This window comes from Pleurodeles waltl, chromosome 12, assembly GCF_031143425.1.
Source record: "Pleurodeles waltl isolate 20211129_DDA chromosome 12, aPleWal1.hap1.20221129, whole genome shotgun sequence".
Classification (NCBI taxonomy): domain Eukaryota; kingdom Metazoa; phylum Chordata; class Amphibia; order Caudata; family Salamandridae; genus Pleurodeles; species Pleurodeles waltl.
The window spans coordinates 528,971,420-528,995,332 of NC_090451.1; the positions used below are offsets into that span (position 1 = coordinate 528,971,420).

General features: G+C 44.7%; 1 protein-coding gene and 6 non-coding genes across 7 annotated transcripts in view; all 7 read left to right on the top strand.

The window, feature by feature from the left end:
* The window catches only part of VAC14 (VAC14 component of PIKFYVE complex), a 1,245,171-nt gene that overhangs the window by 124,979 nt on the left and 1,096,279 nt on the right, over positions 1-23,913 (top strand). The gene's annotated exons all lie outside the window — the stretch shown is intronic.
* On the top strand, positions 1,040-1,110 carry TRNAG-GCC (transfer RNA glycine (anticodon GCC)). The gene has a single exon. It is a non-coding gene; the product is annotated as a tRNA-Gly (tRNA).
* On the top strand, positions 2,163-2,233 carry TRNAG-GCC (transfer RNA glycine (anticodon GCC)). Its single transcript has one exon. It is a non-coding gene; the product is annotated as a tRNA-Gly (tRNA).
* TRNAG-GCC (transfer RNA glycine (anticodon GCC)) lies at positions 2,796-2,866 on the top strand. The gene has a single exon. It is a non-coding gene; the product is annotated as a tRNA-Gly (tRNA).
* Positions 3,790-3,860, top strand: TRNAG-GCC (transfer RNA glycine (anticodon GCC)). The gene has a single exon. It is a non-coding gene; the product is annotated as a tRNA-Gly (tRNA).
* Positions 4,425-4,495, top strand: TRNAG-GCC (transfer RNA glycine (anticodon GCC)). The gene has a single exon. It is a non-coding gene; the product is annotated as a tRNA-Gly (tRNA).
* Positions 6,241-6,311, top strand: TRNAG-GCC (transfer RNA glycine (anticodon GCC)). Its single transcript has one exon. It is a non-coding gene; the product is annotated as a tRNA-Gly (tRNA).

Sequence of the window (23,913 nt, forward strand, 5' to 3'; positions counted from 1 at the left end):
CGCCTTGTTTTAAACGTGGCTACAGGCAGCAGGCACCTCTCCGCCACTGGCACATCCTCCCACTGAGCTATCATTATAGTTTATCGGCATTATCATTGCTACTGCATCTCTAGCAATGCACGCTCTTCCCCCGGCGAGGTTTGTACGGCCCAGGCCTTCTGCTTTGGAAATATAGAGAAGAAATTCACGTTTTTGGGGAAATACATTGTTTAGTTTCCAAATGTAACGCCTCATTAAGGGGTACTAAGCACTAAATAAATCCAAATAAAAAGAAGAGAGAAACTTGGGGATGGAACCGGCCGACCCATTATAGTTAATGTAAAGTTTATGTGTACTCTAGCCACCCGTCATAAGCATTGCTTTGGGAGAAGGGAATTTAAGGGAAGTACTTAAAACCGTTCCACTCTTCTTATGTTCGAATTCTACTAAAATAACAATAAGGCACATCCGATGGGAGAGCGGCATTACTAAAGATGTGTCTTGAATTAAAGGTGCGCACCCTTTAATTCAGGAATGAGTTTGACCTGCTGAGTAGCTTAAAAGCTGGGTATGACACCTTGAGGCAGACCTTTAATATTTTAGCGAACTGTATATGTTAAAAGCGAAAGTACAAGTCCCAGAGCACAACTTGTTGCTGGCTAAAGGCCAGTGTTTCTTAAGGTGTCCAGCATTACCAGTCAGCCATATAGTCAGAATACTGCAAATGTTCCAGTTGTAGAAGTGATGTGTTCCAGTTTTTGCCGTCTAGCTTATGTGCCCATGAAAAGCCACCCATTCGGTGAACTCGCCAGCGATGCCACCGAAGACCGTCACTTCCCTGAGATAGGGTTGTATTTGGATGGCACTCCTGCAGTTAGCAGAGTTCAGCGGGAGAACAGAGGCCTATTTATGTTTTTGCAGGTCTTGACGAAAATCCCTAAAAACAGAATTCGTGGGTGCTGGGGCGGGTATCTGCTCCCAGTGATAGGCTATCCACCGAGGACTTGTCCAGCTGAACAGACGCACAAAAACAGCTGGAGGGGTAGTTCCCCCAGCTGCAGCATTGGTGGTTCAGTGGTAGAATTCTCGCCTGCCACGCGGGAGGCCCGGGTTCGATTCCCGGCCAATGCAGGTTGTACTTTTATGTCAAATAAAAACAACTGCCCTCCCAAAAAATGAAACAAACAGGAGTAAAGTGCCATAAATTTCATTTAATAGGATTACGTAGAATTTTATGACTGACTGTGCACTCATCCTTCGACTGGCCTCGGCATTCGTCCTCTTGCAACTTGTGGATTCCGCCAGTGACTTTCCGACTGTCGCCGGGCAGAGTCCCTAAGGCTCAGACTGAGCTCTTTCTGTTCAGTGAGTGACTGACGGTACCGCGGCGCCCACCTGATAGAGCTGCAGTACAGAGCAGTGCCCGCGAAAGCCTCCCTCACGTGCAGCGGCGGTGCAGTGTAAGCCCCGTAGACACAGGGCAGTGCCACGCAGGACGGAGCCGGCGGCGGTGCCCGCGCCCCTCCCACACCAAGCAGGGGCATCCGCGGTGCAAGTTCCATGAGAGGCAGGAAGGCATAGCACGAACAGGTGCAGTGTAGCGCTCAGACGCCTCAGAACAGGCTGCGAAAGGGCTGTAGTGCAGGATTCCCTCGCTTCAGTTTTCACGGAAATAGAGCATAAACCAGGCACCTGAACGGTCGCTTTACAGGTGAAGCACAAGCGTCAGCCCCGTAAACTTTTGTCAGAAATTGCATGTAGAGGATAGGGAGCAGCTGTGCGGGATTCACCTCACATATGGTGGATTATTCCGCATGGGCATATGATAGTACAGCACAGGTGGCAGCAGTGCAGTGCAGTGCTGCCCCTCGCGTGCCTTAGCGCAGAAACAGCACATGCAGTAGGAATGCTATAGGGTGAGCAGGTTTTGAAAAGAAAGAAATGGGACAGGTCAGACATAAAAGTAGGACTAAAGCCTTTTAGTCTTACTTTTATATCTGGCCTGACCTGTAAGCTGTACACGTTTCCTTGAAAACAACCACTTCCCAGGTAGAGACAGCAGAGCGCCCCCCATCTATATAGTCTGTCACATGTATTTGCTTTGCCCGGCAGGATATCACTGAGAGTTCTGGCAGCTGTGCAGACGCACAAAAACAGCTGGAGGGGCGGTTCTCCCAGCTGCAGCATTGGTGGTTCAGTGGTAGAATTCTCGCCTGCCACGCGGGAGGCCCGGGTTCGATTCCCGGCCAATGCAAAGCAAGTCTTTTTTTTTTTTTTTTTTTTAATTACATTTTTAACTATTGATTTCTAAGTTATTCAACTGTTGGAGATGTGTTCTAAATCTGAAGGCTGTTTTCGGTAGTAGTGCAAGCGTGTGCGTCTGTTTCCCCTCTCTTTCCAACACGCGCGTGCACGAGAACAGGTCCTAGCACGGCAGCGGGTGGCGCAAGCTCCCCACACAACAGTGAATACTGAATACGTGCAACGGGGGCAGCTGTTGACTTTGCGCTACTGAACATAAAGTGAAGGGGCAGCCATTGTTCAAGCCTCGCCAGCTCAGAAAGGAGATACAACAGAGCCCAACACCTGGTGCAAGCGTTACTCTCACTTTAGTGGCACAGCACAGACATCGGCCCCAGGAAGAGACAGCTTGTGTATGCACCAACAGGATGCAGCGTTTTACTTCTTTCGGTTCAGGCTGGTGCACGTGGGTGCTCGAGTGGGTATCTGCTGCCTTAGGCAGGTCATCAGCTGAGGACTCTCAACAGCACTGCAGCTGCACAAAAACAGCTGGAGGGAGTATTCTCCCAGCTGCAGCATTGGTGGTTCAGTGGTAGAATTCTCGCCTGCCACGCGGGAGGCCCGGGTTCGATTCCCGGCCAATGCAAAGCAAGTCTTTTTTTTTAAATTACATTTTTAACTATTGATTTCTAAGTTATTCAACGTAGCAGATGTGTTCTAAATCTGAAGGCTCTTTGCTGTAGTAGTGCAAGCGTGTGTGTCTGTTTCGGTACCGCGGCGCCCACGTGATAGAGCTGCAGTACAGAGCAGTGCCCGCAAAAGCCTCCCTCAAGTGTTACCGACGGTGCAGTGTAAGCCCCGTAGACACAGGGCAGTGCCACGCAGGACGGAGCCGGCGGCGGTGCCCGCGCCCCTCCCACACCAAGCAGGGGCATCCGCGGTGCAAGTTCCATGAGAGGCAGGAAGGCATAGCACGAACAGGTGCAGTGTAGCGCTCAGACGCCTCAGAACAGGCTGCGAAAGGGCTGTAGTGCAGGATTCCCTCGCTTCAGTTTTCACGGAAATAGAGCATAAACCAGGCACCTGAACGGTCGCTTTACAGGTGAAGCACAAGCGTCAGCCCCGTAAACTTTTGTCAGAAATTGCATGTAGAGGATAGGGAGCAGCTGTGCGGGATTCACCTCACATATGGTGGATTATTCCGCATGGGCATATGATAGTACAGCACAGGTGGCAGCAGTGCAGTGCTGCCCCTCGCGTGCCCTAGCGCAGAAACAGCACATGCTGTAGGAATGCTATAGGGTGAGCAGGTTTTGAAAAGAAAGAAATGGGACAGGTCAGACATAAAAGTAGGACTAAAGCCTTTTAGTCTTACTTTTATATCTGGCCTGACCTGTAAGCTGTACACGTTTCCTTGAAAACAACCACTTCCCAGGTAGAGACAGCAGAGCGCCCCCCATCTATATAGTCTGTCACATGTATGTGCTTTGCCCGGCAGGATATCACTGAGAGTTCTGGCAGCTGTGCAGACGCACAAAAACAGCTGGAGGGGCGGTTCTCCCAGCTGCAGCATTGGTGGTTCAGTGGTAGAATTCTCGCCTGCCACGCGGGAGGCCCGGGTTCGATTCCCGGCCAATGCAAAGCAAGTCTTTTTTTTTTTTTTTTTTTTTTAATTACATTTTTAACTATTGATTTCTAAGTTATTCAACTGTTGGAGATGTGTTCTAAATCTGAAGGCTGTTTTCGGTAGTAGTGCAAGCGTGTGTGTCTGTTTCCCCTCTCTTTCCAACACGCGCGTGCACGAGAACAGGTCCTAGCACGGCAGCGGGTAGCGCAAGCTCCCCACACAACAGTGAATACTGAATACGTGCAACGGGGGCAGCTGTTGACTTTGCGCTACTGAACATAAAGTGAAGGGGCAGCCATTGTTCAAGCCTCGCCAGCTCAGAAAGGAGATACAACAGAGCCCAACACCTGGTGCAAGCGTTACTCTCACTTTAGTGGCACAGCACAGACATCGGCCCCAGGAAGAGACAGCTTGTGTATGCACCAACAGGATGCAGCGTTTTACTTCTTTCGGTTCAGGCTGGTGCACGTGTGTGCTCGGGTGGGTATCTGCTGCCTTAGGCACGTCATCAGCTGAGAACTCTCAACAGCACTGCAGCTGCACAAAAACAGCTGGAGGGAGTATTCTCCCAGCTGCAGCATTGGTGGTTCAGTGGTAGAATTCTCGCCTGCCACGCGGGAGGCCCGGGTTCGATTCCCGGCCAATGCAGGCTGTATTTTTGACGCCTTTTTAAAAACAACTGCCCTCCAAAAAAGGAAGTAAACGGGAGTCACGTGCCATAAATTTCCTTTAATATGATTACGTAGAATGTTATGACTGACTGTGCACTCATCCTTCGACTGGCCTTGGCTTTCGTCCTCTTGCAACTTGTGGATTCCGCTAGTGACTTTCCGACTCCTTCCGGGCAAAGTCCCTCAGACTGAGCTCTTTCTGTTGAGTGAGTGACTGACGGTACCGCGGCGCCCACCTGATAGAGCTGCACTACAGAGCAGTGCCCGCGAAAGCCTCCCTCACGTGCAGCGGCGGTGCAGTGTAAGCCCCTAGACACAGGGCAGTGCCACGCAGGACGGAGCCGGCGGCGGTGCCCGCGCCCCTCCCACACCAAGCGGGGGCATCCGCGGTGCAAGTTCCATTAGAGGCGTAAAGGCATAGCACGACATGTGCAGTGTAGCTCTCAGGGACGCCTCTGTGGTGAGGGCGGCTATAGTGCAGGATTCCCTCGCTCCTATAAGGGAGAGGGCATGGGTAAGTCTTGTAGAAGCTTCTCCTGTGTAACACATTCCCACTCCCTCGCCCTCCATTCAGCTTAACAGACATAAAGCATATACACCAGTCACGCGAACTGTCGCTCTACAGGCGTAGGCCGTGTAGACTGTTGTCAAAAATTAGAGGGAAATCTTAGGGAACAGATGTGTAAAGTTCACCGCACATGATGATAACTGATACAGGACTGGGAAGAATCGTGTAGACTCGTACTGCACAAGTAGCCACAGCTCATAAACAGCACATGCAGTAGCAGTGCTGAGGATCCCTCACATGACCGCTCCAGCTATAGCACACGGAGCATCAGTTCAGTTTCCTTCCCTTGCCAACACGACCACTCGTGCTGTGCACTGTGCCCAGAAAGGGTCACTTCCCAGGTAATGACAGCTGTTTCCCCTGTGTTGCACCGTTTTCCTTCTTTCAGTTCAGTCTGATACTTGGGTGCTGGGCAGTGCTGTATCAGGCAGTCACAAGCTCTTCCAGCTGTGCAGACGCACTAAAACAGCTGGAAGCCGTGCCTTCTCAGCCGCAGCATTGGTGGTTCAGTGGTAGAATTCTCGCCTGCCACGCGGGAGGCCCGGGTTCGATTCCGGGCCAATGCAGGTTTTGTCCACTTAATCTAAAAATAACATACATTACGTTTCCTCCGAATACGGCAGTGAAGTGCTAAAAATGTGTTTTGACAAGACTTCAGCTATGCCTGTGATTGTCCTATGCAGCACCCTTTAATGCCATCAAGCATATCCGAGTGAGGGCACACGTCAGCTGGCCCTGGTTGGTGTCATCTTGCAGGTCGGCCTTTCTCTCTGCGTCTACTGCTAAGACTCTTGTAGCGTTGAATGTTGAATGAATCATTGGCGGTAGTGCCGAGCAATCAGCTGCAAGTTAGACCAGTGCCCACCAAAGTTTCCTACACAGGGAATTTACTTTCACTGCAGCCACTGGGGAAGAGGTAGGACGGTACCGCAGAAAACAGCTGAGTCGCCGTCTCTGTATCTCAAACCAGGGGCAGCTGAAGCCCTTAAAGAATTCTGTGTATGTGTTTGACACTGAGCACCTCCTGCTGGTCATTTTGCAGCGTTTACGTTTTGTCTATCCCTTCCTAACAAATGCAATACAAAGCAAGGAGGAGCCTTTTCCAACTGTGGGGCTTCTCAAGAAGTGTTGAATGAGCCACGTTGTCAGCTGGAGCATTGGTGGTTCAGTGGTAGAATTCTCGCCTGCCACGCGGGAGGCCCGGGTTCGATTCCCGGCCAATGCAGCAGTAATTTTTTAAAATATGTCACTAAATAAAGTTTGTAAACTGAATCTTTGATATGTTGGTACTAAAACTTATAGGATCGAGAGAGAGTGTAGAAGATATATTTTTTCATTTTACAAAGTATTATTTGGGAATATTGTAACCCGATATGCCGGTATGCCCTGCATTGTTACTTCCCTCTGCGTTTTCCTCCTCAGATCCTACAACTATTATTTTTCTCGGACTGGTTAACTCCTTCAGTTGGCAGTACTTTGGATGCAGCCGTGGCCTGTGTTTTCTACGAAATGCAACACCTAGCACCAACTTTATGTCAATTCCAATATTGAGCAGTAACTGAAAGACTGAAAGCTTTCCTCACATGCAGCCCACCTGTCAAGTATGTATGAAGCTTTAGTCACAGCGGAAGTCGTTGTTAGAACATCAGACTTGTTTACACTCGAGGCACCAAGGCCAGCTTCTGCTCATACCTCACTTGTGAAAACCACAAAAGCATTGGCAATCAGTGGCGGCTCCCCCCCCCTGCCCCCAACCCCCCCAGCAGCAGTAGCTGCAAACCTTTTACTAACTACGCTTACTGTTGTTTTTTTAGTAAAAAAGGGCAGGGCCACAAGCTGCAACAAGCACTGATGGGGAGTGCACAGCAGGCACCCCCCCCCCCCCCACCCCCTCCCTCATTGCGCATGTATGTTTGGCCGGCCGTTTCAGACCAGTCAAACACACGTGCTGTAGGCTTTCTCCAGCCTGCCACTGTGTGGCTTGTCTGGAGAGAGCAGGCACAGATTCCCAGTCTGCCTGGGAGTGCCCTGGCTGGGTGCTCCCAGCCAATCGTAACGCTACTCTGAGCAGCATCAGGATTGGCCGCAGGGCAGGCTGGGAGCCTCTGCCTGCCTACTGCTGAGGAGACGGAGGAGTAGCGGCGGCACGGCAAGGAGCGTGTTAAGTTTTTTAAAATTTTTTATTACAATTCCTCAAATACCCCCCCCCCGTGCGTGCGCCACCCCACACCCTATTACCCCAGCGAGCTGCAACTGCTGGCAATGCCAAGTGATCTGGGTTTATCGTGGAACCTCTGTGCTCACTGACACACCACTCGCCCTCCACTCACACGGGTCACTTCTCACTCTGCACTCGCAAAGACTCACCTTACTGTCACGCAACTCATCTTAAGCAAACATCCACAGCTTATTGTTCACTTGCACAGGCACCGCTCACCCTGTACTCATAACATAAGGTGCTGTTAACCCTGCATACCTATTAGCTCAGCTCACCATTCACTCACATGGGCTCAGATCCTGCTGCACTCACACAGGCACCACCCTTCCTTTACTCATACATTCATAAAGACAGGAACAGCTATTTCTGCACTCACAAAGGCATAACACCCGGCATCCAGACAGGCACATCTCTACCTACACTCCCCAGGCTCGCAGGCACAGATCTCTGCACTCACACAGGCACAGCTCTCTATGCACTCAGAGTGCTCCAGACGGGACAGGTATTTGAGGGGAAAAAGTACACAAGGGAGAGAGCAAGAAAACATATGTACTTTCAGGGAATGCTGAAAGAAAAATAAACAAGCATTGGCAAAGGCAACAGGGCGTGCCTTTGTGGCTATTGACTTTAGCAGTAGTTATTACCCACAATGCACCGCATCCGCAGTGCTGTGCAGCATGGCTATTTTGTTTTGTTTCTGAAGCAAAAGCTTTTAACACCTGCAAAATGATGCTGGTGCTTTTTTTCTTTTTAGTTACTGATCTGAGTTAGGCAGGTGGAGTGGAAGCAATATCGGGCACGGTAAGGGGCAAACAGTGAAACAAGATGTGCAATGGTGAGAAGGAACACTGAAGAATAAAGGATGGTACTTGAATGCAACAGGCTGGAGGGGGCACAAAGCAACAGGAGGGGGAGGGCAGGATAGAAAGCAACACAGAGGGCACAGGTGGGTGGGAATTAATAGGGAGAAGCAATGGGGACGCTAAAGAGGGAATGGCAGGGAGAAGCAGTCGAGCAATAGAGAACTTGGTGTGCAGGTTGAACATACACAAGGGAGGCAAATAGAAAACACACATGCTAATGGAGTGCTTTACACAAAAGGAAAAAAAAGTAGTGCTTGAAATGTAAGCATTGTAAGTAGAGATGCCAGCCAATCAAAGACTGTAAAGAGGCAGTATTGTATGGGAGGGACAAACACAAGTTTGACAATCTGGGACCCCAATAAAAATTAGTCAAATGAGAGTGACAAGGAAAGCCAATCAATGATAAGCAGTGGCTCCAAGCCCCTCCATGTTCTTGTTAAGTCACAATATGCCTTGAAACAGGCAAAGCATGCTGTGTCTAGTAGGCTCGACCCAAAAAGTAATTCCTTTTATTTGATCAGTGGGCTGAAAGAAATGATCTGATCAAAAGATTTTAAAGGCCAGCACAAGCTGAGGGAGGAGAGCTATTGAATAAGAAGCATGCAACTGAGATTTCCAAAAAAGCCAACTAATGGTAAGCTTAGGGCTTGCACACAGCCTACTGTAAGTATTTTTTTGTCCACAATAGTTCTTCGACAATAGATAACTAAAAGTTGTCTGGGGACAAGACCTAAAAAAGTGCAGTGGCGCAAATACATGCGTCATTAGGCAAGTGCACACATTTGTCATAGTGGGATACCATACCCAGGCATGGAGTTGGGCACAGCTTTCTGCCAAATTTGGTGAAGTTCTGATAAGCTGTTATAGCTGTAGTGCTGTTAAAAAAATCCCTATGGAAATTGGATGGCAAAATTGCATTTTGGGACCCTCCTTTTTCTTGGCCCCGTTTCACGGATATATATGCATTTATTTTTAAAGAACAAGGTAGTAATTGGGCTAGCTCCTGCAGCGAAGAGGGATGGAGTCATTTGAAATGAGCATTGTAGGTGAAAGAGCAATGAGGTAGTTAGAGAGTAGAGGAACATTAATGAAAAAAGATTTTTTTTAAACGAATGGGTTGGGGAGGAAGGAACAGACAAACTGGGCAAGGGGGAAGGGTCACCCCATGCAGAGTTCAGGGGACTGGGACTTCTGCCAGGAAGCAGCCGTCAAAGGAGCGAGCAAGAAAACATGCACTCACATAGTGTTACAAAAAAAAAAGTAGTTCTCTGAATGTGAGCAGTGGACGTATACAAGTCATCGTCAAAAGGATGGTAAAGAAGCTACACTCTAGGGACAAGATGACCTCAAAATTTGGAAGAAAAATTCTTCAGTAAGAAGAATGCACATTAGAGCTACAGGAAAGACAGCCAGTGGTAAGCAATGGGCTGCCCAAAGCCCACACTCTAAATATTAGTATAGTCCACACTAGGTCTTCAGCAACAGATGTTTAAACGCTGTCTGTAAGGAGAGCAATAAAAATGAAGGTCTGCTCAATAGGTTTGCGACTTAATACCTAAAGAGCTTTAACCTCTTCTTTGCCACTGACGTAACTATTATGTCCGGTGGCACAGCACGTAACCGTTACGTCCTGGCAGTAACTCGTGAGGGGGGAGTGCTGGCGCTTCCTCTGTGGGCCACCAAACCCCCCATGACAAATGATGACATTGCAGGCTGACTTCATCAGAGGTCTCCCCTGACGTGCTGGATACCATGCTTCCAGCCCGTCCCGAGGAGAAACTGATTAGTTTCTCCTCTGGAAGGGGAAAGGGGGAGGTCAGGGAGGCATGGAAGGAAAGAGAAGGCTTTTCCTTTCCTTCATGTCTCTCTGAGCATTCCTGCAGCACGATCGTATAGTGAATGCCCACTAGACACCAGGGAGTTTTCATTTTTTTCATTTTTTTACATTTTCACATAAAAGGAGCAGCCCCCTAGGCAAGGGTCCCTCCCCAGGGAGGGCATTATAACTTAGGCCATTTCTGCCGGCCTATTTTAATTAGGCCCATCTGCCCCCAAGTGGGACAGAAGCTGCTAGAAACCAGGGATTATTATTTTTATTTATTTACCTAAGGGGAGAGGCCCCTTAGGCAAGAGTTGCTCCCCTGGAGGGCATAATATTTTAGGCCATTTCTCCCCCCCCCTCTTTTGGGGCAGATCGGCCTATTTCTATTAGGCCAACTTGCCTCCAAAGGGGGCAGAAACCATTAGACACCAGGGGAAGCTTTCCCTTAGGCAAGCGCTGTCCCCATAGAGGCATATTACTTTAGGCCATTTCTGTCCCCCTTGGGGCAGATCAACCTTTTTTTATTGGGCGCATCTCCCCCCAAGAGGGGCAGAAATCACTTAGGCACCAAGGATTGTGGTGTGTGTATGTTTTGTTTGTGGGGGTGACTCCTTGGGCATGGGTTGCTCCCCATGGAGGCAAATTACTGATGGCATGACTTAACCAATGCCCCCCCCCCCCCCGGAAGCAGATTGGCCTATTCCTTTTAGACCCATCTGCCCCTTGGGGGCAGAAACCACTGACTCACCAGGGATCATTGTGTGTGTGTTTTGTTTAAGGGGGAGTGGCCCGTTAGGCAAGGGTGCTTCCACATGGGGGCTCATTACTGATGGCCATGACTTCCCCCCTAGGAAGCAGATCGGCCTAATTCTTTTGGCCCATCTTCCCCCAAAGGGGGCTGAAACCACTGAGGCACCAGGGATCATTGTGTGTGTGTTTTGTTTAAGGGGGAGCGGCCCCTTGGGCAATGGTCCTTCCCCATGGGGGCACATTACTGTTGGCCATTTCTGCCCCCCTTCCCCACCCCCGGGGGCAGATAGGCCTATTTATGCACACAGCAAAGGCAGTACACCGCAGGGGTTGAATTAATGTATAGTAATAAAAACTGCTTTACGTTAAAAAACATAGAAATTTACTGAACAAAAACAAATGTTACATGACATTATAGTTAGGAAATATAAAAAAAAAAAAACATAGAAATTCACCTAAAAAAACCAAAGGTTATAGGGATGTTCCAGTTAGGTTCAGATATGACGCACATAAAAACTCAGCTGTTATGATTGGAGTTATTTCAAGTAACCATAACACATGCTGTATGGTAACTATAACTTGCGCCCTCGCCATGCACTGCTAATTACCCCACAAATTACGGCACTCATGACATATTTGATAACATCATTGATAATATCAATGTAATATTTGCATTAAAGTTTTTGATGAAAAAACTGTGCATGGCGATGGCGTGAGTTATAGTTACCTTGGGGCACGAGTTATAGTCACATGACAAAACTCTAACAGGTGAATTTCTATGGTTTTTGTATGTTTAAAATGTGAGCCTTACTATAATGTCCCCATAACCTTCGGTTACATTTAAAAAAAATATATTTTAACCTAAGGGTGAGGGCCCCCCCACCTGAGCCAGGGGGTCAGGGAATGCTACTGCTTTTAGCTCCTTCACTTTTATTTTTCAAGATTGCAGAACAAACCCCGCATCCTGGTATAGTAGCCACAACAGATTTTTCTCTGTTGTGGTCAGCCTTTGGAGGCTAAGTGGCTGGTTTTGGCTTTCCAGTCCTGAAATTATTCATGGAGAAAAACTCCCTCGTTAAATAGGATTAGATTGTTTTTTTTTAATTTAGTTAATCGATGGTCCTCCACAGATTTCTGGTCCAGAAATCTCTTACATTTTTTTTAGTACTTTCAAGCTCACCCAAAAATATTTTGTAGCGTTGTTTTATTTAAAAGCTTGTACAACAAACTAACCAACGGTACTTCCTTGAGTAAAGTTAACTTGCAGACGGTGACTTCTGAATATGGAAGGACATAAAATTTAGTGGCAAGGTTTAGTTAACAAGCATATATATATATATATATATATATATATATATATATATATATATATATATATATATATATATATAGCGACTGAGGGAGAATTTACCCCCCCCACCCCCCCCAAGAAAATTGTTGAAAAAAAAAGGGACAAATCGCGCTTTTTAAAGCTATTTTTGATAAAGAATTTTGTGTACAGTTTATAAAGCAATTCAGAAGGTGTAGTCTTGTAACATTAAAAAACCTGCAAGAATTGAGATTCCACCTGTAAATCAGAAAGGCTGCTCTATATCTTTCAGTATTAAATATTTTCAACCGTTACACTCAGGTTTGCAATTTTATGAGTCAAAAATGTGGCTGTCCTGCACACAGATCTCACCAGTAAGTGCCTTAACCACTAGAGGTATTGCACGTATGTTAGTGGCTTGAACTGACACGCTGGGAACACAAAGTTCTCTGTAACAGGTTCCTTAAGCCCCTAACATATTTTACAAATCCGTCCGTTTGTGACCAATTAAGTCATCTAGAACAGATATGTTGTCAGTTTTGTCCTTGTTCTACACTCGACATAAACTCTGTCAGCAAACCTCACGTCACCCCATCCTGAGCTGTTCCCACAAACTGCTCTGCCTGTCTGTCTTTATTCATGCACTGATCACTGTACCACTTTAAAAGTACCCATCATGTCAATCAGGGCTGTGATGGGGACAGACCACACCATAGCACTAATTGCTGTTATTGTAGTGAATGCATCAAAGGGTATATAGTACTTGTTTGGTTGTGCACCTTAACTCATATAGGGATGAAACGTTATCACATTGCTTTACCAGCACACCTGAGCTCGCCCAGTGCTTAGGCCTACACACTGCTCTCATAAAGGGCCTCACTTCATCCAGGACTTGAGCCTTCACACTGCTCTGACAGCACGCATAAAACCAGGCATCTAAAACTATCTGCACCTCTTCCATATTAGAACTGAGGTCACCCTACTGCTCTCCCCTAGTATGTCTGCCCTGCCTTTTTTGGCAACATCACACTATCCTGAACGCACCATAGCACATTTAGAGTTGGGAGGGACCGTCCATCCCCCTATTGCTGTCTAAATGTTCTGCTCAACACTTAAAGCTCGAGTATAAATACTACTAACATGGCTTAAAATTAGTGGCATGGGGTGGAGTGGTATAGATTGGGGTAGAGTGAGTGGGAAAGATTAGGGTATAGTGGGGTAAATTGGGGTGGCATAGGGCTACATTAGGGCAGAGTAGAGTGGGTTGGTGTACAGTGGGGTAGATTTGGGTAGATTGTAGTGGAGTGGGGTGGATTGAGGTGGTAGATTGAAGTAGGATGGGTTGGGGTAGATAAGATTAGGGTAGATTTAGGAGGAGTGGTGTAAATTGGAGTGGAGTTGGGGAAATTGGAGTGGGGTAGATTATGATACAGTGCGATAGATTGGAGTGGAGTACATTGGAGTGGGGTAGAGTAGTAAACATTGGGGTAGATGGAGTGGAGTAGGGTAGATTGGAATGAAGTATGTTGGGGCGGAGTGGGATTGATTGGGTGGAGTGGGGATGCTTGGAGTGGGGTAGAGTGTAGTGAAGTAGACTGAGGTAGATTGGATTGGACTGGAGTGGATGGAAGTAGATTGGAATGGTTTAGACTATGGTGGATTGGAGTGGGGTAGATTGGAGTGGGATGGACTAGGCTTGATAGGTGTAGACTGGGATATATTGGGTAGCTTGAGGGGGAGTGTGGTGCTTTGGTCTTGAGTGGGGTAGATTGGAGAGGGGTAGATTTTGGGAGAATGGGGTGGAGTAGGGTACATTAGGGTATAGTGGAGTGGGGTAGAGGGTAGTAGATTGTGTGGTTTGCAGTGGGTTATATTATGGTAGAGTGGAGTGGGATAGATTGTGGGAGATTGGAGTGAGGTAGATTGTGGTAGATTGGAGTTGGGTTGATTGGTGTGCAGTGGGTTAGGTTAAAGTAGGTTAGATTGGTGTGGGGTATATTGGATCAGAGTGGGGTCCATTGTATTGGAACAGAGTATACTAGATTGTAGTGGAGTACATTGGAGTGGAGTGGGGTAGATTAGAGTAGAGGGGTGGATTAGGATAGATTGGAGTTGGGTGGATTATAGTAGATTGTGGTAGATTGGAGTGGGGTAGATTTGCGTGGAGTTGGATGGAGTGGAGTAGGTTAGAGTGGGGTATATTGGAGTGGGGTATTCTGAGGTAGAGTGGAATGGAGGGTTGTGGAGTGACATGAAGTGTTGTAGAGTGGAGTGTCTTAGAATGGAGAGGAGTGGCCTCGCACAGAGTGGAGGGATATAGAGTGGAGGGATATAGAGTGGAGGGATATAGAGTGGAGGGATATAGAGTGAAGTAGAGACAAGTGGAGTACGGCGGATTATGCACGGTGTGGTAGCGTACTGCCATTACTGACAACACATTTTCGATTGAAATGCCCATTACATTATCACAGACTTACAGTTTTAATGCACACAAACAATAATGTGTGGAAGTGTCATCATCTAGTATCTGGATGTGTTTTGACCGTTTTCAAATATTTGTTCCCACCACACTTAGTAATTACTAACAACTAAAAAGTATTATTTTTTTATTCATTCATACTTTATTTCGGTCCATGGACCATAAATGTACACATTACAATTTTTTTTTTTTTTTTTTTTAAATAACCATAATAAACATAACGGTCACCAAAAATTAAAATGACAGCAATTTTATTTAAGATAACTTTGGGTAGAAAATCTTAATACAGCTATTATCACCAAGATATCTTTCTACTAGGACAAAAACCAGGACAAAAACCAGACGAATAAAACCCAGAAGAAAGACCAAAATTGGACTAAGATCCGGACTGTTAAGTCTTCCGGATAATTAAAGCTAATTACAAGGTCCAGGAAACTCGATGTAAAGGCTAACATATAAAAGATATAAGGTGCCTGGTGTAATTTAAAAAAGGAAGATAAATTGTTTCTTTTCCAAACAAGAGAGATTAAAACAGGAACATGGAACAAGTAACATTTTTTCAAATTTCAGTTCACAACAAGGTAAGAATGAAGACACAAGACAACAGTGTACAGTACAACATAATTCACAATGATAAAAAGATTTTAAGAAACCTTGACAAAGCAGCAATAGTATTCCCATAAGGTCAGTGGCACAATTTCCCAGGGATATCAAGTCACCCCTCACTTCCCAAGAGATAGGGTGGTGTGTGGAACTTGAGCAAGAAACCTGTAATAATGAGCCTGAAAATTGTAGCAACATTCCCGCCTTTTTCCTAAGTAGCCCTACAGCATATAGGTATTGACTGATTACAAAAATCAGGGCCTGACTTGTGTCAGATCGCAAAATGTGGGAGTCTTCCCAATATTATCTTACTTCCATCAAAATACATAGGGGTTTTAGCCAACTTCTCCTGGGCCTGTTGTACTTGGGACAAAAAATAATACTTGTTCAACATCCTACATTTCTTGATTACAGAACTCACAGGCAGCTGAAGTGAGTTGGTGGGATTTCCAGCTATAAATATATATATTTGTTGATAAGTAATGTTCCCAACCTGAATGTTATATACAGTGTGCGGGCTATGGGGCGTTGAATCTGATCGAGATACTTTTTTCTTGTGGAAGCAGTATTGCATACTAAGAAAGCCTTCATCAAACTCCCAGATTTAGCTTTACAATGATAGTCAGTGACATTTCTTTTCCAAAATGTAGCTTTAACTAAGCCCGTAGCATCCACCCCGATTGTTGAAGGATTATTCCAATACCCACCCAGGCCCAGATCGTTGAGATGGAATTTAACAAACCTGAGCCAAGGGAGCAATGGCACTTTGCGGAGACTCAACACTTCGCCCAGAGCCAACCTCTGATTGAGCTGTGGGGTTGACCACACACTAACCCAGTACAAAATGGGTTTCAACATAGCCAGGTCATTCATCCTTTTAAGGCCTGTGGCAATGTAGGAGTACTCTGCAGTAGGCTAAATATCAATTTCAAAAAAATGATTTTCCTTTGTTATCAAACCATTGACATTTGAGTCCCCCCATATTTCTGCTCCGTAAAGCGCTGCAGCCTGGGCTTTTGCCCTGTACACCTCTATTGGGAGAGAGACAGACTTGGGAGAAGTTGCTTTGTATCTTTTGGAGACTGCTGAAACAGAGTGTAACAATACAATCTCATTCTTCTGTATGTGTTTTCCAGGTTCTACTCCTATAAGTTTTAATCTCCAGATACTCAAGGTTCCCTACTATTTGCAAGGGCTTCCCGTTCATTAACAATTTGCCTCTATAGGCTTTTTGCAGGTTGAGCATCATAACTTTAGTTTTTGTGCTATTCACCTCGAGGCCTCAAATATCACAAAACTCAGAGAATTTATTAAAGAGATTCTGAAGCCCCGATGGAGTTCAGGGAGGAGGAGAGTATCATCTACCAAGAGCAGTGCAGGTGTAGAGCAACCAACAAGTTTTGTGGAGTCAAGGGTGCACTCACCTAGGAATTTAACCACGTCATTTATATACAGGGAGAAGAGTGCTGGCACAAGTACACACCCTTGTCGTACCCCACGCTGGACGGGGTCAAAGTCAGTTAGATTACCACTCGTCCCCCCCCGACTTGTGCAGTTGTGTTCTTATGTAGTCTAATGAGTATGTCCAACATGTTCTGATCCATGCCCATAGTGGCTAAGGTAGACCATAGAAGCCACCTCGGAACAAAATTACAGACAGCCCTAATGTCCACCAAAGCCAAATACAGGTGATCTCAGGTCAGTTTAAGATATTTAGACACAATAAGATCAAGACGGAAAATTTGGTCTAGTGTGCTCACCTTGAAGCGAAACCCTTCCTGTAACGGCGATAAAATATAGGCTTCATCCATCCAGCATCCATCCAGTCCTGGAGTCTACCCAACACCTGGCAGCAAAAAACCTTCTGCAGGTGATCTACAAAGCTAATGAGCTGGTAATTATTTGGGGTTCCTGTGTCCCCCTTTTTATAGATCAGAATGATCTCTGCGTTTTTCCACAAATCCATACTGTCCCCACCTGCCAGTATCTCATTTGATAGCTTATTTATACAAGGACCCCAGACGAGGTGTTCTGAGTGAAGATCACCAGGGATTTTATCTGGTCCCGGGGCCTTCCTCGGGGGCATGGCCTTAATAGCTTGTAGATTTTCTTGGAGAGTAAAACATAGTGGGTGGTTACATTACCCATCTCCAGGACTACATTTTGAATCACTGCAACATCCAGCTCTTTACTAGGTTGTGCATAGATTGCAGAGAAATGTTCAACCCACTGCTGTGGTTGGATTGTCACTTCAGTAGGGCTATTAGATCTAGGACAACCATGTGTAAAGATATGTCAAAAACACTGTCAAACATTATTATAAGAAGCCTCAACTAGCGTTAGCCAGCTTGAATCTACCCAGCTTTGTTTAGTGCTGGTAATTATCCATTTGTAGTTTGTACGGGCAGCATGGATTTTATAATGAGCTCCCTTTATGACAGTTTCAATGAGTTGGCCCTTTGCCTTACGGCAGTCCTTCAAATACCATGTTGGGGGCTGAGGGCAGGATTTATTTTTACCATTTTGGGCCCTAGTACAACGTTGCTTCAAAGCTGCAAATAAGACAGGGTAATAGTCTGGCATTAAAAAGACTTTGCAAGGATGTTCACTGAATGGTCTAAGCATATTGTTGAAATCCTCATAAATGCCTGTTACGATCCTGTTTCAAGGCACAGCTTGGACCACATAATCAATTTCCTATTGTTAGTTACATTTATGATTGTTTCAGTTGCCGACCAGTGATGCAGAGCGCCTCAAAAAATGACCACCCAGGGTGAGCCACGGTGCATTATGATCATTATCAGTGTGTATGAGAATTTCAAAGTCAACTGCTATATGCCAGAGATCAAGGTTCAAAAGAATTAGTCAATTCTACTTTGTTTAGGAGCACTGGAAAATGTGTGGGTGCACTTAGTATCAGACGGAACCCTACCATTGTATGCTCATATGGCATCGACAGAAGCTACGTAGCAGCCACTGACCATGAATATAGTGGTTCGCTCTCCAAAGAGTGGATGCCTCTGGTCTCATCCTCTGAACCAAAGACGAAAGACAAGCCAATCAAAGGCTCAAAGGTGGCGTTAAAGTCACCTGCAATTACAATTCTGGGGCTATCTATCCTATTGGCAAGAAACTGGGAGAGTTGATGTAGTGTATGGGATTTTTTGTTATGGGGCACAGAGCAATTGTAGACTTTACAGAGGTCAACATTGTAACCCTCACCACCCCTAAGATTCAATCCCAAGATGTCATTACTATGGATATCTAACCTCTTCACAGTTAAATCTGGTTAATTTTTTACCCATACAATAAGGCCACTGGACGGGCAACAAGCTATAGATGGCATAGCTTCAATATTAAAGTTTGAAAAACCCAACCTAAAGATTTTATCAAACACCCATGTTTCTTGTGAGATGATAATAGCCAAAGAATTAATAAACATTTGCCACGCGGGGTCCGTAATTTTCCCCTTCAGGCCCGTGGTGTTCCAAGATAGTAACAATATGGGAGCACCTTGGACATTTAAAAAGGAGCCACTCAATTTGAGGGTATAGTAGGGGTGAATGGACAGGGAAGGCGTCAGTGGGATGCATACCATTTAGAAAATTGTTACCCAAGTCTGGAGGTTCAATAGGCATAGGGGTGTGAGTAATCCTAACTGCTTCCTGAACAAGAGTCACTAGAGCGGTCTCTACTTGGATACCGCTACCACCAATTCCGCAGGCTTTGAGTGATAGGTGAAGGTTTAATCTCCTCAATGGTGGCTGTTCCACAAAACTACTTGTTAAATCATACAAGCAAAAAATACCTGAATCGCTCTGCATTGTTGCGCTGCTCTCATTTTTTATTGTACCACTAAATTTGTAAAAATGGAAAGGAAATGTCTGAGGAAAGCTTTACCACTGCCCTTGATTGCTAGTATTGAAGGCCTAGGGTTGGATCTTGGTGTGAGAAGCTTTTTCAGTTACCTCCAGAGTCAATGCTCCCTCAGTAGCTGGCTGGTGTCTCCAGGCATTTTCTGAAAGTAGTTTGGCCTTGGCTTTGCCGAAGAAGAAACGAACTCTAAATTTGTGTGCAAATCATGAAATGCCAACTGTTTTTTTTTCCCCCTTCAGGCCTCAACCACGATAATCCACAAAATGTTGACGATAATCAACGCAATGTTGGGTAGGGCCTTAAGTAGAGCACCTCTAAAGTGAATGTGACGCTTGTTGACCTCAGTGGGTTTAATGCTGTGTCTCTCTTACACATTAGCGATTTGCTAATTTTGAATACAAGGAAGCCTGTCATTTTTAAAACTTCTAGTAAATCATGTAATGTGTTGCTCTTTTGTGCAGGGTTTTCCAGGCTTAGAATTAGGCGTCCATTAAGTGGACATTGTGATAGCAACCGGTTGCTTTGTTTTAACCGTTGTTAATTCTATTCATTATGGGTTGTTTTTATATGTTATACATTTTATTTTAAATACATTGTAGTGTGTTTTTATAGGCATATGTCTTTCACGCTTTCTAATAAATTAGTAACAGGTCCAATGAGCATTGGCTGAAATGTTCCTCAGCTCTTAAGTTGTTCTTCTTCATTGTGCCAATCATTTGTAAAAGTTATTTAAATATGACGTCTAACCCTGTACTCATTGCCTGCCGTGAAGCTCTCTCCTTCTGTTGCTAAGCCGATTACAGCACCACGCTTCAGAGGCTTTTGCTCTAAAGACCCCCTGGGCCTAGATCCACATTTTTAGAATCTCTCCCTGACTTTTTGGAAGGCAGCGTGCATTTTGTAAATTGTGCAGTGTTGCAGGATTTACATTTTTATTTAGAGGACCTAGATAACAGAGACTCATTGTGTGTATGTATGTATGTGTGTATATATATATATATATATATATATGTGTGTGTTTCTGTGCTTGGCATGTTCGTGGGTCATTGCATGGCTCCTGGGTGGGTTGTTATACTAGATATCTATGAATTCCTGCTCTCATCTTATCACACTTATCTACCCATCATCATATGTCATGTCTCTATCAAACTATCCTCCATTCCCACTCTGAATCATCCCAAATCCTTTCTACTACTTTCATCTCTTAAATAACTCTGCCTAAGCTCTTCCCTCTGCTTCCACATCTAACTCACCAAACCTCACTCTACTACCATGACCTCCCACACAACCCTACTAAATTCTCCCTCATTTATCTCACCCTGCTACTATGCTCTCCCTAACCCTTCCACAGACTCGTCCCTCCTCCATCCCCCTTTACTCATCCCAAGCCTTTGGGTTGAGTAAATGAAGGATATACTCCCAATTAACACTTTTGGATTTCTTTCCTCCTCCACCCCTCCATTACTCCAGTCAGTCTAACTAACAAACTCTCATATCCGCGGCTCAAATTAACTCATAATAATACTAAAACTGTACTCATATTTCCCGATACTAATCCATCACTAATTCTTGTTGGGTTCCAGAGTAGCGTGCTACTCACCGAAAAGCGCTTCAACGCCTCGTCAGGGGTAGTAAGCGCTATATAAATACTATTACAATACAATACAATACATTAGCACTTAGCGATAATTTGATGAGATTTGGCCTGAAACAATTGGTGAACGCACCGACTCATCTTGCAGGCCATACACTGGATGATATTTTCCCTAACCACCTAGGCTTTAGCTGAAAGATGTTTTTAAATCATCTGCTCTGACCATATGGCAGTGCGCTTCTGTTTTAACGTTAAGACAAATAAACCATTGATATCATTGACACCACAGGTTAAACGGGCTAGGCCCTGGAGCAAAATAAGCAGCACAGAGCTGTCAGGGATACTCGAGCCCTCTCAGCCATCTTCTCTGAGGATTCAAATTTAGTGGCCTCCAGTTAATCTTACTGGATGAATGAAGCAGCTAACAAACTGGCCTGATTAAAATGATAAAAAACCATTAGACCTCGCACCTTGGCCCCTTGGTTCTCCTCTAAGCTTAGAGGAATGAAAAGGAGATGCAGACAGCAGGAAAAGTAGCTATTCACCTGAAGAAAAAATGTAATAAAAAAAAAATATATATATATATATATTATAAAAGAAATAAAATAATATACTATAAAAATATAAATTATTTAAATATAGAAAATTTATCAATATAGAAAAAACAAGTTATTTTACAGAAAAAAATCTACTGTGCTACAAACTCACACAAAGAACTCTTCCAAACAATCCGAATGCTCTCAACTCTCCGGCTGCTCAGATGCTACCTCCCACACTGGCTGAATTTTTCAGGAACAAAGTCGAGGAGGTGTATAGAGAATTTAGTATCCATAGCAGCATTGACCTCCCTCAGGTAGCAGTTGTCCCTTCAGACCCTGGCCACACAACCCTTGGTGATTTTCTCCTTCTTTCAGCAGTTCAAGTGGTTGAGCTTCACAATCTCACTAAATCCGGTTCCCCAACTGACCCATGCCTCGCTAAGGTGCTCCATAAATTAGCCAGCTCTATTGCCTCTCCCTTGGCCTCGCTGTTGAATGATATCTTGAAAAACTGCATTTTCCCCACTGAGTGGAAAAAAGCATCCATCCTCCCCTTACTCAAAAAAACAGCCTTAATCCTCTTGAAGACAAGAACTACCGGCTGATCCCTCGGCTTCTGCTGTTAGCAAAAATCCTGGAAAGACATCCTAACATCCTTAAAATCGCTTCTATAAAACTATCATGACCAGAATGAAATCTTGGACGCTGCCCAGTTCAGTTTCCGGAAAGCCAGCATCACAGAAATGTCCTTGGTAGCAGTCACTGAGGAGGTTAGGGAAATTCTAGATAATGGCAGGAAAGCTGCAGTGGACTTATTAAACCTATCCGGAGCCTTCGATACGGTGAGCCAATCGGTCGTCAAGTACTGACTAATGAAGATAGGCCTTCAGGACTCTGCTCTGAATCTGTTATGTTCCTTTCTTGATGGAAGGGAACAATCTCTATGGGAGATTTCTCTTCCAAGCCTTTTTCTTTACCCTGCCACGTTCCGCAAGGGTCCTCATCGAGTCCCACCTTATTAAAAATTTACTTAACTTCTCTCTTGAAACTGATGAAGAGGTTTGCATTTTTTGTCTCCTACGCTGATGACACCCAAATTGTAGTATTTTTTAACAATTACATTGAAGAGGTAGCCTTACGCTTTAAGAACTGGATGTCCGCAGTTGTCAACTGAATGAACTCCCACTGCCTAAAACTTAACTCTTAGAAGACTGAGGTGCTTCTTTTTGGAAATTCCTCCTGGTGGTCTCAGTCTCTCGGCTCCCTACCTAATCGAGTGTCAAGAGTGAGAAATTTTGGTGTCATCTTCGACCCTCACGTCTCCTTTGCCGATCAGACAAGTCAACTAACGTCATCCTTTCTTTTCATTCTAAGAACTGTGAAGAAAACTCTTCCTTTTCTGCCCTATGACTTGCAGACTACTGTAGTTGTCTCCTTGGTTCATTCAAAACTGGACTACTGCAATATTCTATATGCCAGGTCACAGTCTGGCATTGTAGAAAAAACATCAGAGACTGCAAAACACCGCAGTCTGGCTCCTTAAGAACATAAGGAAGTTTGAACCAGTCTCTAGGCAAAATAATTACACTGTCCCCCTATAAATAAGAGAGCAGTTTGCATTGCTCACAAAGTTCCTTTTCAGACAGGCTCTGTCCCTCTTAAAAAAAGATCTCTTGGTACATTCCACACAAACGTCTTGTTCAGCCAAAGCCAAAAACTGAGTTTACCTTAAATCTTTAAGGCTTCCTGGGGTGCCAGAAGCTTCTCTCACTTTACCTGATGTCTTTGGAACCAAACACCATGGCATTTAGGAAATTAACCAAACCTACCAATCTTTAGGAAACCTCTAAAAACTTGACTGTTCACACATCCTGTGTTGTTTGCTTTACAGATAAAAAAAAAACAAATAAAATTTACCCATTTTCTGTTCATTTTCCATCACTTCTGTTTAGCTAGGCTGACTTTCTTACAAGAGGTAGCCGTAGTAGGTTTCTATTGCACAATTTTGTTTACTTCCTTTATTTATATTGTGCTGACTTCAATCTTGTATTATGCTTATTAAAACCTTAATGGTTTTCCTTTTTTTAAAAATAATCTTATTGTATTTAGCTGTTTCTATTTCAAAATACCTTTTTAGAATAGCTCATTTGTTCTTTCAGCAACTTCTGGATTCTTTAAAGAAGTCCTCCACTTGATCAATTCAACCATTTTGAAGCTACATGGGACTTTTGACTCACCTTTTTCTCCTGTTTCTCATAAGACTCTAAATCTTTTCAGTATTCAAATTCTTCTTTTGAGCAACTCACCTGCTTAACTGTATGAGAAAATTGTTACCCTCAGACATTCAAGGATTATGTCTATGGGATATCAGCCTCCAACCGATTGCTTTACTGCTGGAGAGTTGCTACACAGGTGACCTTCTTTATTCTGTCTGGTACATTAGGGGTCAAAATAACCAAATGTCTGTGTGTGAACTGTAAGGAAACAATCGTTGATTGGTCACAAACATTATGAGTCTACTTTGTTCACAGACTTCTCAGCCAAACCTTTTTAACTTGTCAAACCATTGTTTTTGATTCAGTTTCTTCATAACCCATTTTAATTACCCGAGCACTGCTCCTTCAACCAAAGTTGATGTAATATCAAAAAGTAAATTTCCGTTACATTTAACTTATGGAATATAACTCTAGTTATTCACTTATTGAACTATGTGTTCAGTTATTTCCTTTATTTACAATGCACCCACTCAACCTAAATGAGTGATATGTATTAGA